Source organism: Oryctolagus cuniculus, chromosome 11 (assembly GCF_051225735.1).
Source record: "Oryctolagus cuniculus isolate XC-2025 breed Fujian yellow rabbit chromosome 11, ASM5122573v1, whole genome shotgun sequence".
Lineage (NCBI taxonomy): Eukaryota > Metazoa > Chordata > Mammalia > Lagomorpha > Leporidae > Oryctolagus > Oryctolagus cuniculus.
The window spans coordinates 112,462,738-112,485,089 of NC_142877.1; the positions used below are offsets into that span (position 1 = coordinate 112,462,738).

The window sequence follows — 22,352 nt, forward strand, 5'->3', positions numbered from 1 at the left end:
TTAGGACTGTTTTTTCTAGTTTTGTGAAGGATGTCATTAGAATTTGTTAGAGATTGCATTGAATCAATAAATTTCTTTGGGTAGTATGAACATTTTATTAATAATATTTTATTATTAATATTAATGCTTCCAATCCATGAACAAGGAATATTTTTCCATATTTTGTATCTTCTATTTCTTTCATTAATGTTTTATAATTTTCATTGATGAGCTCTTTCATATCCATGGTAAAGTTTATCCCAAGATATTTACTTATTTGAAAGTCAGAGTTACAGGAGGGTGAGATAAGGAGAGACACAGAGAGAGAGAGACAGAGACAGAAACAGAGGGAGAGACTCACATCTGCTGGTTCACTCCCCAGTGGATGCAATGGCCAGAACTGAGCTGGTCCCAGGCCAGGAGCTAGGAGCTTCTTCCAAATCTCCCACATACATGCAGGGGCCTAAGCACCTCTGTTGCTTTCTCCAGGCGCATTAGCAGGGAGCTGGATCAGAAGTGCTGTTGCCAGAACTCTCACTGGTGCTCACACGGGATGCTGCCCCACAGGCAGAAGCTTTGCCCACTCTGCCATAGTGCAGGCCCTGGCATTTACATTTTTTTGCATCTATGGTCAATGGAATTGTTCTTTTTCTAAAGACCTTTATTTATTTGAGAGGTAGAGTTACGGATAGAGAGATGGAGACAGAGAAAGGTGTTCCATCCACTGGTTCACTCCCCAAATGGCTGCAATGGCTAGTGCTGGGCCTATCTGAAACCAGCAACCATGAGCTTCTTCCAGGTCCCCCATGTGGGGGCAGCAGCCCAAGCCCTTGGGCCATCTTCCACTGCCTTCCTAGGCCATAGCAGAGAGCTGGATCAGAAGGGGAGCAGCTGGGACTCGAACTGGTACCCATATGGGATGACCACACCAGAGGCAGAGACTTAGTCCACTACCCCACAGCACCAACCTTGATGGAACTGTTCTTATAAGTTCTTTCTCAGCCAAATGATTGTCGGTGTATAAGAATGCTATTGATTTTTGTGGGTCGATTTTGTATTCTGAAACCTTGTTGAATTCTCTTATCAGCTCTAATAGCCTCTTTGTGGAGTCTTGGTTCACCTATAAAAAGAATCATGTCATCAGCAAATGGGGATAATTTGACTTCTTCCTTTCCAATTTGTATCCCCTTTCTTTTTCTTGCCTGATGGCTCTGGCTAAAACTTCCAGAACAATATTGAATCATGTGTTGATGGGCTCCTGCGGTTTCAAGGGAAAAGAAGCGCCTTTCTAGTTCAGTGCTTCTCGAAGGCCTCAGGCAGCAGATGATACACGAGACGGGACTGTGCTCTCGAGAATATCTGGACAGACAGGACAGGAGGAAAAGGCCACGTGGAGGAAGCAGCAGGGAGTTAAGGTCCAGAGAGGAAAAGAACACACATTCTTTTTTTAAAAATTCCAAAATTTAGTTTACTCAAGAATTACATCTTTCACCAGAGTTACAATCTAGTCTTCACTTCTTTTTTTTTTAGATTTATTTATTTATTTGAAAGACGGAGTTACAGAGAGACAGAAAGAAGAGGTCTTCCATCTGCTGGTTCACTCCCCAGATGGACACAATGGCTGGAGTTGCACCAATCTGAAGCCAGGAGCCAGGAGCTTCTTCCAGGTCTCCCACACGGGTACAGGGGCCCAAGCACTTGGGCCATCTTCTACTGCTTTTCCAAGCCACAGCAAAGAGCTAGACTGGAAGTGGAGCATCCGGGATTCAAACCATTGCCCTTATGGGATGCCAGCACCGCAGGCAGCGGCTTTATCCACTGCGCCACAGTGCCGGCCCCATCTAGTCATCATTTCTAAGAGACTAAGATGTTAGCTCATCGCGAGTGTGCATATATAAAGCCATAAAATCCTATGACATAGATGGATTTGAGTTTGTGTCTTCTTATTAAAAGGGCAGGACTCCCAGGGATATGTGTTTCAGGCTTCATTTTACCAAGGATAGAATTGCAGGTTGGGCCGGTGCCATGGCTCAACAGGCTAATCCTCCACCTTATGGCGTCAGCACACAGGATTCTAGTCCCGGTCGGGGCACCGGATTCTGTCCGGTTGCCCCTCTTCCAGGCCAGCTCTCTGCTGTGGCCCGGGAGTGCAGGGGAGGATGGCCCAAGTGCTTGGGCCCTGCACCCGCATGGGAGACCAGGAGAGGCACCTGGCTCCTGCCATCGGATCAGCACAGTGCGCCGGCCACAGCGTGCCAGCCGCAGCGGCCATTGGAGGGTGAACCAATGGCAAAGGAAGACCTTTCTCTCTGTCTCTCTCTCTCACTGTCCACTCTGCATGTCAAAAATTTAAAAAAAAAAAAAGAAAAAAAAAGAATTGCAGGTTGGGGGGAGCAGTGTGGGTGAAGAATTTTTAAAGTTGACCCTAATTACAATTCTACCCAGCCTTGTCACTTAAAATGTCACTGGCCAAGGACTTAGGCTCTTTGAGCCTAGGTCTCCCCATCCATAAAGTGAAAGGTGTAATTATGCCTTGCTCTCCCTATGGTTGTAAGGATCGGCTGGGATAATGGCACCAAATTTAACAAAGCCCTTAGAAGAGACAGTGCATGGAGTTCCTGCTCAGTGAGAGGGAGCTAATATTATTAGTTTTGTTGAACAAACAAGTTCTGCAGGCACCCTGCAGCAAAGACATTCGAATATGTCTGGTGTCCACTTCAATCATATTTATCGTGCTTACCCCATCCTCTGGGCCACGGGCAGTATGTACAGGCCAGGAGCTCTGTTGGCTGCATCAGTGTTGATTGTGGAACCACCTGGAGGACTAGAGGCTGTCCCTTCCTCAAGATAGCCACGCAGGCCCCATGGAACGCGGGGCCCTGCCAACTGTGCTTGGCACGGAGCAGGTAGGCAGCAGTCTTGGCACAGCGTCCGTCCTGGCTGGGCAAGGTAAGCCGACAGATGTTGGCTCCGACACAGACCTTGCCCAGGAGAGCAGGAGCCCTGGTGTCAGGATTTGCTAATTGCGTCGCCTCCTGGCACAGGGGCCTCACACAGCCTTGGAGTAATTCCTGCCTTAGGAAGGAGCCTTCCTGCCTCTCATTTAGTGGCAATTTCTTTCCCGGGGACAAAGCCTGGCTCCGTGATGAGATTGGGTTGCCTGAAAAAGGCTTCCCTTTCCAGGTGGGCTGATCTCTAGACTGGAAGGAAAATTGACTTGGCCACGTTCACCTGGTGAACTCATAAGCTCAGTAGAGCTATGCTTCACATTTGAACACCAGCCTTTTCCACTGAACTTTACCACTTCAGGGCAAGTTACACTGAAGGCTTAGTGTCGCTCCCCCTCTTCGTGGAGGAGCAACACAGGACCCTGCGCTGTTCTTTCGTCTGCTCGGCCCTCCCCGGGTTTGCTGCTGGTTCTTCCCGGGTTGGCTACTATCCCTTCCACCTCCGTGGAAGGGCAGTTCCCCCTGGCCACATTCCCCACTTCCGCAGGGGAGCGGCACACCGCCGGCCGGCTCTCTCGGGGGCTGCACAGGTGTTCTCCTTAGATGTTCCCCTTAGATGTTCCCTTAGATGTTCCCCATAGATGTTCCCGGTGCATGCCGTCTCTCTCCTCCTTTATAGTCCTCCTCCGCCAATCCCAACTCGGCTGCCCACACGCCGAGTACGCTGCTCTCCAATCAGGAACAAGTCCTACAGTTAATTGGTTGAACTGGAGGCAGCTGTGCGGAAGCTGTTTACTTCTCTCCCAGCGCCATATTGTGGGAGAGCAGATGCATAGAATAAGTCTTAATTCGAGTAACTTAGTCTAGTCCGGGTTGCTCCCCACAGCTTAGGTCATCCCCAGCCAGAGAACCCACTGAAAGAATACACGTTTCCTGCAGCCTCCTGCCCACCGTGTTTCTAACACAGCACAGTTGCACTTCACAGGCAGAAGGATCTGGCCGTCATAGCATGAACCTGAACTCTGAATTCAGCCTCTGCCACATTACAGCCTTGTAACCTTGCACAGGCAATTCCCTTTCCTGGGGCTCAGCTACCTTGTGTTTAAATGTGTATCTCGGGGCTCTCTTGTAAATGTGTATAACAGAGCCTCCTCTCTTGTGCTGTGAGGATCCAGAGAGATGAGTTATATAAATGACTTAATATTGTGCCTGGAGCATCTAAGTGCTCGTTAAAGGCCCCTACTATTATTTCATGTAGCTAGCTGCAGAACAAATAAAGTCACATCTCTTTTAATAGTGCAATTAATTTCTCAACCTTCCTTATGTGCCCAGATTGCTAAGAAGCACAAAATTTCCTACCGGGACTCTCCCCATGGCCCCCTGAATGGTGCAAGGACGCTTAAGCAGCACCAAAGAGCCTGCACTGCTCCAGATGCTTCCCAGGGAGCAGGTGGGCCCCACTGCCCACTGCTGTTCAGCGCAGGCTGACGGGAGAACCTGGCCCTGCCTCACACACTGTCCTCTATTGCTGCAGGGGTGCAACGCTCATCCAGCAACACTTGGCCCAAGACACAGAAGTGGATAGCAAAGGCAGTCTCTGTCCTCAGTGGAATGCACATCTATAGTTCAGGATGCCACCAAGGGCCCAGCCCCAGGCACAGCCACACTTGAACAGCAGGTGCTGGTCTTGATGCTTGTGAGGGATGTGGTTGGTATTGACTTCCCAAAGGCATCCCATGCTCTTTAATTATATATGTGTGTTTATATGTGTACCTACAAACACACACATATCACACTGAAGCACACAGACACACGCCAAGCATAGGGTGATATCTGTTAGTGCACAGATGATATCTGTACATAACCACTAGCTTTTTATACATGTATACATATATGTGTGTGTGTATTTGAGAAGCAGAATTATAGAAAATATATAAATATATTACAAAATAGATATAGATATATTTGAAAGGCAAAATTATAGAAAAAGAGAAAGAAAGATCTTCCATTCACTGGCTCACAACCCAAATGACCACAGTGGCCAGGGCTGGGCTGGGCTGAAGCCAGGAGCCAGGAGCTCCATCCAGGTCTCCCACATGGGTAGCAGGGGCCCTAGCACTCAGACCATCTTCTGCTGCCATCCCAAGCACATTATCAGGGAGTTGGGTCAGAAGCGAAACAGCCAGTACTTGAATCGGTGGCCATATGGGATGCTGGCATCATAGGCAGTAGCTTAACCAGCTGCACCACAACACCAGCCCCATAACCACTATCTTAATCTACTTTGGCTGCCATAATAAACCACCATAGATCGGGGGCCCTAAATCATGAGAGTCCAAGCTCAAGGTGCCAGAGGATTTGGTTCCTGGTGAGGGCTCTCTTCCTGACCTGGAGACAGCCACCTTCCCTTTGTGCCCACACCTGGCCTTGCCGAAGTGTGCATGCTGAGAGGGAAGGAGGGAGCTCACCTGCTAAGGCCACTGCTCCCATTATGAGGACCCCGCCCCCATGACCCCATCTAACTTTCCCAAGGGCCCCATCTCCAGTAGCCTCACACTGGGGATCAGGTGTGTATCTGAGAGAGGACACATGCATTCAGTCCACAGGTCACCTGCAAGTATTAATCCCATCTCACATGTGAGGAAACGGAGGCAGAAGGAGGTGGAGTAATTTGCAGTCTTTAAGTGGTAAAATTTGTGGGCTGTTTGGTTAATAGACTAACACAGTATAACAGGCTTCTGAGTTCTTCCTATCATTACTTTTTTTTTTTTTTTGACAGGCAGAGTGGACAGTGAGAGAGAGAGACAGAGAGAAAGGTCTTCCTTTTGCCGTTGGTTCACCCTCCAATGGCCGCCGCGGCCGGCGCGCTGCGGCCGGCGCACCGCGCTGATCCGATGGCAGGAGCCAGGAGCCAGGTGCTTTTCCTGGTCTCCCATGGGGTGCAGGGCCCAAGCACTTGGGCCATCCTCCACTGCACTCCCTGGCCACAGCAGAGAGCTGGCCTGGAAGAGGGGCAACCGGGACAGAATCCGGCGCCCCAACCGGGACTAGAACCCGGTGTGCCGGCGCCGCAAGGCGGAGGATTAGCCTAGTGAGCCGCGGCGCCGGCCATCCTATCATTACTTTTTAATGAATCTTGGGTTTTTAAGTTTTAGTTCTTTGCTCAGCATTCTCACACTGAGCCTGTCCCCAGACCCACAAATGGCTGAGTGTGGAAGAGGGAAAGTCTCTGGCTGGTACAGTCCCAGGAATCCACCTTCTCCCTCCCCATCATCATCCAGCCCTGGAGGTCGAGGCCAGATGGACATTCTGGTCTTCCCTCTTCAGGGTGAGCCCTGGAGGCAGTTTTGCCTTCAATAATTGGACCCCAGCCCAGTCAGGTTGGTTTCGGTTCACTAGAAAGGGTCTAATAACACTGGAACTTGCAAGCAACAGGCTCGAGGGGAACATTAGCCTCCTCCCTACCCCCCACCTTCTTCCTCTGGGCAGACACAGTATAATCTTCTCGTCACCCATGACCTGTGTGGCTACTGACGTTGCTTCTTGTCATCCCACCTTATCTCCCCCGCTGAAGTGCAAACTCATCAGTTTGAGCAGAACAAAAATAAATACTTACTTAAGGTATACTAAGCTGATCTTCTGTATATTAAGATAATCGAAAATGAATCTTGATGTGAATGGAAGGGGAGAGGGAGTGGGAATGGGGAGGGTTGTGGGTGGGAGGGACGGTATGGGGGGGGAAGCCATTGTAACACATGAGTCGTACTTTGGAAATTTATATTCATTAAATAAAAGATAAAAAAAAAAGAGATGAGTTTGAATCTTGGAACATGCAGAGCAGTAAAGTGTGCTATTCTAGCGCCAGATTGTCTGAGTTTTAATCCTGATGCCTCCTGCACATCCTTGGGCAATTTATTGGACCTCTCTGTAGTTCCATCTCCGTATCTGTAATATGGAGGCCCTAATCTGTCGCTCCCCGTCTTCGTGGAGGAACGACACAGGACCCTGCGCTGTTCTTTCGTCTGCTCGGCCCTCCCCGGGTTTGCTGCTGGTTCTTCCCGGGTTGGCTGCTATCCCTTCCACCTCCGTGGAAGGGCAGTTCCCCCTGGCCACATTCCCCACTTCCGCAGGGGAGCGGCACACCGCCGGCCGGCTCTTCTCGGGGGCTGCACAGGTGTTCCTTCAGCTAGATGTTCCCCTTAGATGTTCCTGGTGCATGCCGTCTCTCTCCTCCTTTATAGTCCTCCTCCGCCAATCCTAACTCGGCTGCCCACACGCCGAGTACGCTGCTCTCCTCCAATCAATAGCAAGTCCTACAGTTTATTAGTTGAACTGGAGGCAGCTGTGCGGAAGCTGTTTACTTCTCTCCCAGCGCCATATTGTGGGAGAGCAGATGCATAGAATAAGTCTTAATTCCAGTAACTCAGTCTAGTCCGGTTGCTCCCCACACTAATACTAACTCATTAGACTGTTGGAGGGTCTGGTGCTGTGGCATAGCAGTTAAAGCCGCCGCCTGCAGTGCCAGCATCCTATGGGGGCACCAGTTTGAGTCCTGGTTGATGCACTTCTGATTCAGCTCTTTGGTGTAGCCTGGAAAGGCAGTAGAAGATGGCCCAAGTGCTTAGGCCCCTGCACCGGCATGAGAGACCTGGAGGAAGTTCCAAGTTCCTGGCTTTGGATTAGCCCAACTCCAGCTGTTATGGCCATTTGGGGGGTGAACCAGCAGATGGAAGACCTCTCTCTCTCTCTCTCTCTCTCTGCTTGGCCTCTGTAACCTTTCAAGCAAATAAATAAATCTTTGGGAAAAAAAAAAGACTTGGATAGGATGTGAGGACACTTCACAAAGTTGATGGAAAAATGAATTGAAAGATAAGCTGCTTTTGGTGCCAAAAAAGAAAAAAAAAAGTGAAATCCATGCACACAAGAAGTTTTCAAAATTTCATGGAAAATGTATGCATGAGAAAGCTATGAATGGATTTCAAAGAAGTTTTTTAGTATTTATTTATTTATTTTAAAGAAAGAGTGACGGAGGGAGAGGAAGAAACAGAGATATGTCTTTCATCCATTGGTTCACTCCTCAAAAGTCAGCAACAGCCAGAGTTAGGCAAGGCCAAAGCCAGGAGCCAGAAACTCCATCCAGCAACCCATGCACTCGCACCACATCTGCAGCCTTCCCAGGTACATGAGCAGGAAGCCAGATTGGAAGTAGAGGAGCTGTGGCTCTAACTGGCACTCTCATATAGGATTGGGCATCCCATGTGGAGGCTTAACCATCTGTGCCACAATGCCTGCCTCGAATTTTCTGCACCAAAATAAGCTTATCTTTTAATCCCATTTCCATGAACTTTTTAGAGTATGCTTGTACGTGCCAGCAGTGGTTGATGTATACAAAGCATGCCATAAAGGTGAGCTATTACAAATAAGAATGCTAGTTCCAGCACTCCTTACCTTTATGACTGTGGGCAACTCGTTCTTTCTCTCCAGCTCTGACTTCCTCGTTTGTACAATGCAACAGACAGAAATAAAACCATATTATGGCTGATGAAATCTGGTTTCGAGTTTCAATCTGTCCCTAAGTAGCTCTGGATATTGGCAAGTAATTCTGTCTCACTGTGCCACAGTGTTTGCACCTATAAAGCAAGAGAACAGAATGAGAAAATCTCAGAAATCCTATTACTCCAAAGATATGTGTGTCTATTATCTTACTATATTGCTGGGCGCAGAGAAGGTACTCAACGCCAATGATCCTTTAAATCCATAATATAGTTTTACTGTTCATATATAATTACAATTACTTCATGAGGTTGTATCAAATGGGAATATGCTTACAGTCTCATTTGCTGTTTACAACAGTCTACTAAGAGAATAGTACAGATGAGAACAACTCACATTGTTCTGCTTATCGCGTTCTGCCTTAAATACTTAACTTGCTCTACCTCATTCAGTCTCCACAGTGCTGCTCTGAATTTAGTACACTTGTACCTTGGGGTCCACAGGGAATTGGCCCAGGACTCTTCTAAAGATAACAAAATGCTTGAATGCTCCAGTCCTCTATTTAAAAAAAATTGTATAGGATTTGCATATAACCTACACACACTCTCCCATATACTTCAACTTGTCTCCAGATGACTTATAATACCGAATACAATGTCAACCCTACATAAGTAGTTGTTATACTGTATTTTTTAGGGAATAATGACAAGAAAAGTCATCGGTAAATGTTTGGCACAGATGCAGTTTCTTCTCAAGTAATTTCAACTGATGGTTGGAGGAATAGAGAGAGCCAACCGTGTTTACCCTTACACCCACTGTTCAGATGAGGATGGGAAGTCTCAGAGGGCTGAGTAACATGTTTAGCGGTTCTCAACTAGCAGGTGGTGGAGCCGGGCTGCACAGGAGACCTTAAGACAACAGCTATTTCACGGGCAGGCAGTTATTAACGAGCCTGCCTTACAGATAGAGATTCCGAGGCTCAGTCAGCAAGCAACATGCCCAAGTTCACTTATAAATTAGTGACACGGTCAAGACCAGAAACCAGGCTTTTCTCCCCTCGTCTGGAGTGTGCTGCACTGTGCAGCTCTCAGACCCGCTTGCTTTTGGAATAAATGAATACAAATGAGGGCTGATTTGTATTCATTTTCAGCTATCTGACAGATTTACACTCTCTCTGCTGCACACCTCCAACAAACACAACCCTGTGCATACTCTTTCGGGTCTTCAGGGATTTGTCCTCTCTCTCCAACTCACTCCTGGCTCTGGGAAACTCAGATAATAGCCCCATCTGTGACCATGTCAGTCCCAGACTCCAACAGGAGTCAGCAAAACCTTGGCAGGTGCCATTGTTTTGTCTTGTACAGAAATCAAAGATGGAGGTCCCTAAGCACAGATGACAGAACCACCCAAGAAAAAAACAAGGAATGATCATTCCCAGGACCGGCAGCAGTTGGAAGGAATTACCCAGACTAATTAAATGTGAAATAATACATAAAGTGAGTGGGTACAGCATGGAGGGAGGGAGGAATTACCACGCCCCCCTTTGTTTGACATGTCTGTATTCACACCACATCGGTCATTTTGGTACCAAGTCTCAGGAAGTTTCCTTGAAGATGACAATAAAGATTGTCTTTATTGGAATGATTGATGAATACATTAATGAAAAATAACTAATAGCTCAGAAAGATCAAACACAAAGCTTAGGACATGGTACGAGTTCAATAGATGTTTGTTGATTTAATTCATCCAGGCTTCTAGTCATTGAGAGCCTAGACAGCTGCAGTAATACCCAGTGAAGTGATAGAATTTCCAATTAAACATGTCTGAATTCAAGCCTTCCGATAAACTGCTCACTAGCTCCCCCAGCCTGGAGGGGCTGCTATCTACAGCAATCCTGATTCCTTCCAGATACATTTACTTACAACATTTCCTTGAAAATGAAGCGAACCCTGTAAAAGGAATTCAGTAGTTGCCACATTCATTTTGGCAGATTTAAGAATTTTGTTGACACAAATGCAACTCAGAGAGTTGCTTTGAATCGTGGGTGTCATTTATTCATACTTTTATTCAACATGCGTGTGTTTTAGAGGGGCAGGTCTGGTCTTCCCCTGAGACCTCAAGGAGCATGAACGTCAGCTTAGAAAAGCAAAGTTCAGCCTGAGAATTGAATAACCCTATTCCAGGGAACCGGACTAACAGTCAAAGTCTGCATGTTGACAGAGCTGTCCTGTTGACACCAGAGAGTCACACTGCTCTGATTTTTCCTGCAAGAAGGAGACCATTTAACTGCTGGTTTGTGGAGACAAAGCAAATCCAGGGGTGAAGCTGGGGGTGCAAAAGGTGGCCTTGATTTGAGAAGGCAGAAAGCATCTTCCCCCTGAGCCACTAGGCACTTAGTCTCAGGGCTGGGAATATTGACATGACCAAGGACCCTGTCATGGAGGAAAGGGTTTGCCTGGTCCCTTGACCTGTGGAGGCAGCATGGGGGCTGATCAAGGATGACGCTGACCTGGAAGCTGGACAAGGACATGCCCCAGGAGAAGCCTCTAGGCTCTGTCTGGGCCTGCAGAACAGCGTCTCAGAGGTTCAAAGTCCTTAATTGCAAAGGAGACTTCTGTAGACGTGACTTCTGAGATATTAATGAATGTGATGATAATGTGTCTCTTCAGCTGGGAAATCCAGAAAAGCCACCCCAGAGAGCTCACATTTATTTTTATTTCATGGGAATTGAAAACTGCATAACAGACACAATTTCTATAATCACACTGGCTTCTAGAAAGCTCAGAGGAAATTTTTCGATCAACTCAAATATTCATTGAGAAATGTTTACTGAGTACCTACCCTGGGCCAGCTTCTCTCGATGCCTGGCTGCAGCGTTCATTTCCATTTTTAAGAAGAAATTCCACTTCTAATTTATGCTATCTTGCCTTTTTTATATTCTCTTGTACGATGCCTGAAATTCCTTCTGAAACAAGGCCGGGTATAATTAAACTGTGTAATACAACTGCTGAAGGAAGCTGACATCACTTTCAGACGCATCCATCATCATTTCTCATGTTGGGTAGTTTTACAATTTACGAAGAACTTTTACATGCATTATCTCTTCTGGTTTGCATAGCAATGCCTGGAGGTAAACCAGGGATTACTATCCCCATTTCATCCAGAAGAAACCTGAGGCTCAGTGTGGCTAAAAGATCTACTTAACAAGGATGGATCCTGGACTGCAATTCATTACAGGCATTTTTACTCCAGTTTTATTTGTGTTACACCCAGGTGAATCATATATTTTGGAACACGATATGAGAGCAGCTCACAAAGTTCATGGAAAAGGAAATTAAAAGATAAATTTATTTTCCTATCAAAAATTTTGAAACCCATATATATGCAAAGTTCATAGAAAATGCACATTACAAAAAAAAACTTATCAATGGATTTCCAAAGTTAACTTTTAATTCCCTTTTCCATGAACTTTTTGAAGTACCCTTGTGTTTCATGGCATCCAGAGAAAGACAGGCCACATTTGGAACAGAGTGTTCAAATCTGTACGCCTTATTTTATTTTCAGAGAATGCCCAAAGAGAGAAGGCATCTAGATGCTGTGTTGTAGGGGGAATTATCCAGGGCCCGGGGATAGTAGTCTAAAGGTTAGAGTTCTATGGGCAGCATGTCAGCCATCCTAAAGTACTGTTACCCACCTGTGATTTTTGAGTGGCATAAATTGAGCAAACGGGTGGATAGCAGAGGAGTCATACGAAGCTGTGCCTGCCTGTTGGCTGTCTCTCCAACCTCCATTCTACTTGTGTGAATAAGGATACCTTCCCTTCAACAAGCACAAACTCAACTCAAATGGGATTAAGCAATAACAATATTATCATCTCACATCCCTCGATGTCAAGTGCCCTGGGGGCGAAGGGGAGCAAGCATGGGGTGCGTAGGAACTCACAGCATCTCTGACAACTCCTCCTGTCTTCTCTGTTCTGATGACAGCAGCGATAGCTTTGTTCAAAGGTGGACACCATTATATGCAGACACAAAGTGACTGCTGGTAGCAAACAGGACTGCACACTTTGCTGTCTATCTATCAGGGAGAGAAAGAAGCCTCTTTCCTAGGCCTAGGAGGCGACCCCTTCTGTCTTATTGGTTCAGCTTAGGTTTGGTCTATCTCCAGAGCAATCGCAGTCACCAGCAGAGTTTCTCGCAGTGCTTGGATGAAGCGAATCAGAAGTTACCCATGGAAGTTACTCAGGGCTGGCGTGTCCACTGAGTTGCATAAGCCACATGGCAAATGAGTCGACACACACACACACCCTGGCTTCTGTTGGAGGGCTGGGAAGGCTGTGGGGCCTTCACAGTGTCTACTTCTCTACTACACAGAACACACTTCTACTTCATTATGTTAGGTAGGAAGTCAGACATTGAGCCCATGTGTGCGTGAGACAGGCCTGGAGACCAGCACCTACTGTGGAAGCTCCAGAAGCCCAGAATCTGCACTTCAAAGTCCTGCCCAGACCCTGATAACCTCCCAGGTGGTCCCAGCCCTTCCCCCAAGGAAAGCTCCCAGGAGAACTCTCTCCTCAGGACCAAATGGGCTACCTGAGCTGATAACATGGGTCAATAAAACCTTCACAGACACCCTAATGGAAGCCCCTCTGCTCTGCCCAGTGCCAGCAAATCTGGGGGGGAATTTGCTAATATTCACCCAACAAACCCTTTTGCTAGGACTCTCCATCCTTTGTCCTGGAGGAGAGGGGGAGGTGGGTAGACAGACTCCATAAAAAACCCAGGGAGTCCAAACAGACTGCACGCTCTGCACTCTGCCTCTCTGCTGAGCTGCCCCCCTGGCCTGCCAGGCGTATTCTCTCCATTTAACCATGTAACCTCGCTCTCCCCCAGTCCCAGCAACTGGGTGCTCTCTCTCTGTCCCTTCAGTTCTGATGGATGCCCTGTTCCCAATAAAGCCCTATCACTCTGCTCTCTGTCTCACTCCTGAATTCTTTCTTGCATGAAGACAAGAACTCCAGGGCTTCCACAACACCACCGCCTTGCAGCCTTCCACTAAGGTGAATCACCTATACTGCTTCCCCCGGGCCCCATGAATTAATAGTTCTTAATTTTGCCTCATCAGAGTAAGCTTGATTAACTGAAATAAAAGCTCCTTCTCTCTTCCTCTAAGAATAGTGTGTGGCTAGAAGGCTCTAAAGTTGCTCTTGTCATTTTTTTTCTTATTACAGAGAAAAAGTATCCCAAACAGAATGCTGACACACAGCGAATGTCAGGGCATAAAGAATTACCGAGCAGTGGGGTCAGAGCCCTGAGGACATTGCGAACCTCTGACTCAAAATGTACCTGAAACTCACCCTAACACTGAACCTCTCAATTACTGAGTTGATCAATTCTCATTATATTTAAAGCCATCTTCAGCTGTGCTTTCTGTTTCTTGCAACATGAACAATTCTTACTGATATAGCAGAATCCAGTCCAATCAGATGAAAATGTTTCTAGCCATCAGAAGCGCCCCTAAAATGAAACAGGCCATCTCCTAGTCTCTTTTGTCTTCTGTTACTAGAAGCATTTAGAAAGAGAATGGCTGGGGGCCAGTGCTGTGGCACAGCAGGTAAAGCCATCGCCTGCAGTACCAGCATCTCATATGGACGCCGGTTTGAGTCCTGGCTGCTCCACTTCCATTCCAGCTCTCTGCTATGGCCTGGGAAAGCAGTAGAAGATGGCTCAAGTGCTTGGGCCCCTGCACCCACAGGGGAGACCCAGAAGAAGCTCCTGGTTCCTGCCTTCAGATCAGCATGGCACCAGTGTTTCAGCTATCTGGGGCATGAACCAGGGGATGGAAGACTTCCCTCTCTCTCTCTCTGCCCTTCTGTAAATCTGCCTTTCAAAGAATAAATAAAATCTTTAAAAGGAAAGAAAGAAAAGAGAGAGAGAGAGAGAGAGAGAGAGAGAGAGAGAGAGAGACTGGCTGAGCATCTGTCTGGGGTGCTACAAAAAGGGATTTCCGGAGTGAGGGGGCTGAATAGAATCTTAAAATCTTTCTGATTCTGCCATGTTAATACTTCTATTAAACCAAGAAGAAAGTGGAAAGTGAGATAAAACGTGTATAGGAAAATTCAGATCAATGTGACTTGAGTGAAAAATGGTAATTGTTCTTTCTGAAACAGAACTAGAGAGGGGGTATGCTTCATTCATTCATTTGTTCTTGCAGTAATTCACTGATTCAACAGGTATGCATTGGTCTTCAATGCTAGGCTCTACAGATACAGGAATAAATGAAATCAAGACCATGAACTCGGGGAGCTGACCGTCTAGTGACCATATATATATGGAAAGTTATGGGAAGAAATATCTGAATGCCAGTAAGACCTCCACTAACCATGTCGCCTTGCATTGGATTCTCTGACCCTCAATTTCTTCCTTGATTGAATGGGAGCTCTAATATCTACCTCATGTGGTAGTGTGGAGATTAAGTAAGACAATATACATACACAAAATATCTAAGAAAGGCCAGGAACAAAGTAGTTAACAGACAAATTGGTGCCCCCCCCCCCCGGCTCACTAGGCTAATCCTCCGCCTGCGGCGCCGGTACCCCGGGTTCTAGTCCCAGTTGGGGCACCAGTTCTGTCCTGGTTGCTCCTCTTCCAGTCCAGCTCTCTGCTGTGGCCCGGGAAGGCAGTGGAGGATGGCCCAAGTGCTTGGGCCCTGCACCCACATGGGAGACAAGGAGGAAGCACCTGGCTCCTGGCTTTGGATTGGTGCAGCACGCCAGCCATAGCGGCCATCTGGGGGTGAACCAACGGAAGGAAGACCTTTCTCTCTCTCTCTCTCTCTCTCTCTCTCACTAACTCTGCTTGTCAAAGAGAGAGAGAGAGAGAGAGAGAGAGAGAGAGAGAGAGAGAAATGGTATTTCCTATCCATAGCTGCAGCACTAACAGGGATTAAAGGAGAGGTTCCAAAGTTTCATGTTCTGCATGATTACCCCAAAGTTTAGATTTAGGAGAAGATAAATGGTCATGCATAACTCCACAAGAACTCGATTTGGATAGTGTCAACACAATGAGAAAGACGGACATGAAATGCATCTAAGCTTGTATGTTTTTCATGCATTTGAAAAAAAATGTATTGGGTATCTCCAATGAGTTTAAAACTACTCTAGGTGCCTGGGAGCTAGCAATGATCAAACCAGAAAAGAACCTCATGTGGATTATATTCAACTAGGGATAGAAATTTTAGTGTACTTCAAAAAGTTCATGAAAATCTCTACTTTTTTGTTTTTTTTTTTTTTTACATTTTTATTAACCTGTGATACTTTAACCTTTTTTGGGGAAAGATAAGGTTATTTTGGTGCAAAAGCCTTTCTAAATCCATGTATTTTTTCATGATACATGTCCTCCATTAATTTTTTGAAGTATGCTCACGCAAATCATACACTGTAGGGGAACCATCACAATGCAGCAAGGCACCAAATGATAAATCAATGATGTTAATATCTGTGTGCTAAGGAAATGGGAAGGAGGTGGAGAATCTCGAGGCTTTGCATAGCCAGAGGATCCTTGAGGGAAACAGGAAAGCTGGAGATAAAGGAGGACATGCCCAGAGCCTTGTGGTGCTTAGTAAAAGGGAGACCGTGGTGATGAGCTATGTCTGGGGTGTTGTTTTAACAAATATGTAACCAACTGGGAGCAGCTTTGGGAACCTGGTAGTGGGTAAGGTCAGAAGTTTGGAGTGAGTACTAGAAAAAGCCTAGGTTGCTAGAAAAAGCTAGGTTGCTTTAAGGGCAATTCTGTTGTAGATCCAGGAGAGGAGAACTTCTGAGACAAAACATTGTTGGAGATGAACTAAGTGCTCACTATCGGAATGAATGATGGTAGAACAATGGACTATGAATGCCATTCTGAAGGCTCTGAGACAGAAATGTAGGGCATCTTCCTGGAAACTGGAGGAAAGGTCATCCTTACTACAAAGCCGCAAAGAACTTGGCTGAATTGTGTCCACATCCTTGTGTTTTGTGGAAGGTAGAACTTACAAGCAATGGACTAAGTGGATATTTGGCAGGAAACAAATCTCTAAGCAAAGTGTTCAGGGAGCTGAATGACTTCCCCTGGCTGCTTAAAGTGCATGATGGAAGGAAGAAATTAAAGATGAAATTTAAAATCCAAATGGAAACAGAACTTAAAGATTTGGAAAATGCTAAGACTATTGAAATAAAGAATGAAAATGTGTTCTTGAGACAGAGCACCAAAGATATTACCAAGCCCCCATCTGATTAGGAGGAAGTCAGCTGCTATTTGACCCTAAAGACATTCCAGAAACCTTTGAGATGGCCACTATCACCTCAAGCACAGAGGGCCAGGACCTTGAAGCCAGAACCATTTCAAGGAAGGAGCCTAGGACACCCATGAGAACCTGAAGCTCACTATCCATGGCTACCTCAAGTTCTTGATCCTTGAATTCCACCGCTAGATGGTGGCTCCCAGTGGGCCCAGCTGTGATATGGGCTGACCATTCAAAGGATGCAAGTAGTAAAGATTCATGGTGCCAACTCTACACACAGTGTCCAAGCTATGGGGCCTGGCCACCTCCACCTGGATTTCAAAAGTTGCCTCTGAGAGCTTTGAGACCAGCAGTAAACTATCACATGATCAGAGCCATCACAGAGAGCTCCCACTAGAGCAATGCTTAGTGGAGCCATGGAGGCAGGCTCCTGAATACCCAGAATTATAGAGCCTTCAGCATGCCATGTCAGCCTGGGAGAGCCACAGACCCAAGACTCCAACCTGTGAGAGCAATAGTATGGGCTATACCCAGGAAAGCCTTGGAGGTGGGGCCTCTGGAGTCTTGGGGACCCAACCCCTGCCCCTGAGTGTCTGGAAGGCAAGATGTGGAGTCAAAAACTATTCTCATGGCTGATGATTGAATGTTGTTTGCTGTGCTGGATTTTGGATTCAGCTGAGTTCTGAAACTCCATTCTCCTTGCCTATTTCTCCCTTTGGGAATGAGAAAGTCTACTTGTGTCCCATTTAGAAAGCACATGGCTATGATGTAAGAGGCTCACAGCTGGAAAGAGAAATAATGTAATTCAGAATGCACTGTACCCTAACTCTCACCCAAGTCTGACTCTGATGAGTCTTTGGATTTGGGCTTTAAATCTGACTCTACAGTGATGTAAGACTAAGGCTATCGTAATGGAATGAATGCACTTTGTATGTGAAAAAGACATGCATTTTGAGAATATAGGAGAAAAATACTATGGTTTCAATGTTTGTGTCCTTCCAAAATTCATGTTGAAACCAAATCCCCAAAGCAGCAGCATTGAGGTGGTACCTTTAGGAGGTAGTCAGGCCATGGGAACACTACTCCGGTGGACAGGATAAATACTCTACAAAAGTGAGTTCAGTCCTTCCATCTCTTTTGCCCAATGAGGGCACAGCATCTGTCCCTTTTGCTCTTCCACCTTCCTTCAAATGGGGATGCAGCAACAAGGGATCATTTTGGAAGAGGGGAGCACTAGATGCTAGACCTACCAGTGACTTGATCTTGAACCTCCATCCTCCAGAACTGTGAGAAATGATTTTATGTTCTTTATAAATTAACCAGTCCCAAGTATTTCGTTACAGCAACAGGAACAAACCGAGATAATCCCCAGCATCATTTCCCCAACTCTGGATCAGTTCCCATCCCCTGTGGCATCAGCAGCCGTAAGCTGGATATTGGCGAGTTTCAACAGTATTTAGTGGTGTCTTGGTAAAGCATTCTCTCTGATTTCTGGAGCAGGAGAAGTCAATTGCAAGATGCTGTAGGAGGATGATGGAGCACACCTTACCGTGGGTTTTATGCATATATTTGTAAAATTGTAAAGAGTATTATGACTCCTACATTGCATTAGGGGATGGAGCCAGAGAAACACTACTTTCTGTTCTGGCTCTTGCAGTTCTATTTTGAATGCAGTTGGTTCTGGAGAGGCCAGAAATATTTTGGAGATATGACAGATAGGGATTATATATTCTCACAAATTTATTTAAGATTCAGATGCAATTCCTGGACCACAGAGAATACCACTTTTTTTTTTTTTTTTTTGACAGGCAGAGTTAGACAGTGAGAGAGACAGAGAGAAGGGCCTTCCTTTTCCCTTGGTTCACCCTCCTAAATGGCCACTACAGCTGGTGCTGCGCCGATCCAAAGCCTGGAGCCAGGTGCTTTGTCCTGGTCTCCCATGTGGGTGCAGGCCCCAAGCCCTTGGGCCATCCTCCACTGCACTCCCGGGCCACAGCAGAGAGCTGGACTGGAAGAGGAGCAACTAGGACAGAATCCGGTGCCCTGACCAGGACTAGAACCCAGGGTGCCGGTGCTGCAGGCGGAGGATTAGCCTAGTGAGCTGTGGTGCCGGCCAGTTTCTTTTTTTTTTTAAGATTTATTTATTTTTTATTTGAAAGTCAGAGTTACACAGAGAGAGGAGAGGCAGAGAGACAGACAGAGAAGTCTTGCATCCAATGGTTCACTCCCCAATTGGCCGCAATGATTGGAGCTGCACCGATCTGAAGCCAGGAGCCAAGAGCCTCTTCTGGGTCTCCCACATAGGTGCAGGAGCCTAAGGAGTTGGGCCATCTTCTACAGCTTTCCCAGGCCAAAGCAGAGAGCTGGATCGGAAGCGGAGTAGCTTGGCCTAGAACCGGCGCCCATATGGGATGTTGGCGCTTCAGGCCAGGGCGTTAACCCACTGCGCCACAGCGCCTGCCCCATCCACTTAGTTTCAATAAGTAAATGAAATTATTTATTTTCTTTTGTAAAACTTTTCACCCATTGTTAGCTTCTAACATTCTGTTGAATTATATTGGTACTGCCTTTTTAAAAATTGAGATATTTCTTTGAAAGCCAAAGGGAAAGATGAAAAAATAAACAGCATAGTTTGCTCTTAGTTATATCAAAAATTTACATGGGCCTCAAATGGTCGGTCTATCTCTTTCCTGTGTGTATTCTTATGACAAATAAGAAGTCCTTTTTGACAGTGTAATGCTGGCACAGGAGTGGACAGGCAGATCAATGGAACAAAATAGATGGCCCAAAAATAGATCCCAGTATGTATGAGAATTTAATATATGATAAAGGAGACATCACACATCAATGAGAAAGGGAAGGATTATTTAACAAATGGTGCTGGGACCTCTGGATAGCAATTTAGGGGGAAAAATCAATTTTAGGCCCTCACTTCACATCATGCAGAGAAATCAATTCTAGATGGGCCACAGAATTAAATATAAAAAATATCAAGCCCTAGAAAAACTCAACAAAAAAAGGATAGTGAATAAGAATTGTGATTTAATGCTATAACGAGTACTCAAACAATATTGTTCACTTTGTGTTTCTATGTGGGTGCAAACTGTTGAAATCTTTACTTAATATATGCTAAACTGATCTGTATATAAAGAGAATTGAAAATGATTCTTGATGTGAATGGAAGGGGAGAGGGAGCGGGGAAGGGGAGAGGGAGCGGGAAAGGGGAGGGTTGCAGGTGGGAGGGAAGTTATGGGGGGGGAAGCCATTGTAATCCATAAGCTATACTTTGGAAATTTATATTCATTAAATAAAAGTTAAAAAAAAAAGAATTCAATCTCTAGAGGAGCAAGAACTTTCCAAGCTTAGAGCAATAGAATAAAACACAAAGATCAACGGATCCAACTACTTAGAGCTTAATTTTTAAAATCCTAACACAGAAACGTACAAAAGCTAAAGTCAGACTGAAATAATAACAGTTGTAGCAAATATTAACAAAGTGTTAACCTGTCCTATAAATGGCTCCTATGAATCAATATAAAAGAATGCTAAGAACTAGAACAATAAATGGCAAAGATACCCACAGGAGATTCACATAAGAAAATATATCTGAAAAGCAAGCACATGGGGGAAGATCTAAGCTCACTACTAATTAAGAGAATGTAGGGGCCGACACTATGGCATAGCAGGTTGAAGTCCTGGCCTGAAGCACCAGCATCCCATACAGGCACTGGTTTGAGTCCTGGCTGCTCCACTTCCAATCCAGCTCTCTGCTAGTGCACCTAGAAAGGCAACAGAGGATGGCCCAAGTCCTTGGCCCCCTGCACCCACATGGGAGACCTGAAAGAAACTCCTGATCCCTGATTTCAAATCAGTTCAGCTCTAGCCATTGCAGCCATCTGGGGAGTGAAACAGTGGATGGAAGATTATCTGTCTCTACCTCTCTCTGTAACTGTCTTTCAAATAATAAAATAAATCCTTTAAAAAAGAGAATATAAATTTTAAAATTTAGAATAAATTTTTAAAACTATAGAATGGGAAAAATTATTTTAAAATAAGAACATCCAATGCATATAAAACTACAGAGAAACTATCACATTTATATAATGCATGGAGTAGTATGCATTTGTACTAAGATACTTGAAAAGATTTCAGATAATTTGGAGCTGTATTTCCAATTTGCAGAATCTAAGCTAAAATGTATTTTTACATTTTTGTTTACTTTCATTTTTATTTGAAAGGCAGAAGCCCAGAGAAGTAGATACAGAAAGAAGGATCTTCCACCTGCTGGTTCACTCCAGCCTGCGATAGCCAGGGCTGGGCTAGGTCGAAGCCAGAAGCCCAGAACCTAATCCAGGTCTCCCACGTGGTAGCAGGGACCAACATACTTGAGCCATCATCCACTGCTCTTTGTGCATTCACATGGCACTGGATCAGAAGCAGAGGACCTGGAACTAAAACCAGGCACTCCAATGGGAGATATAGGCATTCCAAACAGCATTTTAACCACTGCTGTACCACATCTGTGCCAGCCACCTGAGGTGTGGGCCAGAGGAAGAACAGCACAGCCAGACAGAGACAGAGTGAAGGCCTCTGCTCCCATGAGAAAAGCAGTGCATGACGTGTCCTTAGGGTATCGTTACCTAGACAATTTCACATGAGAGTTGTAAGATTATTGGCAAATCCTCCTTTTCTTCAAATCTTCCAAAGGTGGGAAAGATCTCCTTTCACCTCTGTATCTCATCACAGGATGCAGCGTCTGGCCCACTGCAGGCATTCAAGGAAGTGTGAAATATCAGTCCTCTGTCTTTGAAGCTCAGTGGTCACTGTTGTCTGTCATGTTATTGGAAAGTTGTTATCCCAGCCCAGGATCCACACAAAGTCCATCCTCAATCCTATCATTGCACAGTGCCCTGAACTCACTTTCAGTTACTATTTCAGCACTCAGCATAACAAGAACCCTTCACATTAAGGTATCTGGGCTTTGGGTGGAATAAGATGAAAACACATTAACTTAAAACCCTGATTATTATGCACCTATGCACCAACCACCGGTCTACACCAGTGATCAAATCAACCTTCCACTTTTCCCATTTCTCTTCCATTCTGCTAGGATTTCAGGACGATGGTGATCCTGACCAACTTCCTATTCTGTGAGACCGGAATCTCAAAAGATAAGATCTGGGGCTTGCTTTATCTTCACAGCTTGGTTTTTCCTCTCAGCGGCTTGCTAGCCTATTAGCCACTGCTCATCAGTCATTGTTGATCTGTGACTGGACTATCTTCCCCTTCTCCTGATTGGATAACCAGATACGGTGCCTGAGGTCTTGTCCATTGAGATGTTTTCTTTCATCGCTCTCTTTCGGAGATGTCTCCAAGGGGGGCTGACGCACAGCAGCCACCACAGCCAGCTAATGCTGTCACACTTAGCAGAAGTGTCATCAAACGGGGCACACAATTTTTCTTCCTCCATCAGCTGATCATAGGGAATTCCCCATGAAACCAAAGATACTGAGGAAGAGGCAGCAAAGTAGAGGAGGAAATTCTATAAGAATCTGTACCATCCAAAGTGCAGTACACATGCATGAAATTATTTCAGAAAGTTCATGGAAAATGGAATTGTAAGACAAGTTTATTTTGATGTAAAAATGTTTT

The 22,352-nt window shown here is 45.7% G+C and overlaps 1 long non-coding RNA gene across 16 annotated transcripts in view; it reads right to left on the minus strand.

Annotated features, from left to right (window-relative positions):
• LOC138844427 (uncharacterized) overlaps positions 1–22,352 on the minus strand; it is a 204,726-nt gene that overhangs the window by 84,274 nt on the left and 98,100 nt on the right. For 11 of the 16 annotated variants that reach the window (XR_016216311.1, XR_016216314.1, XR_016216313.1 and 8 more), the window contains one exon: positions 8,376–8,557. This is a non-coding gene — a long non-coding RNA (uncharacterized LOC138844427). Of the gene's footprint in view, positions 1–947; positions 1,100–8,375; positions 8,558–11,261; positions 11,386–22,352 lie in introns of all 16 variants that reach the window. The other 5 variants (XR_016216316.1, XR_016216321.1, XR_016216318.1 and 2 more) reach the window with 3 other exon arrangements.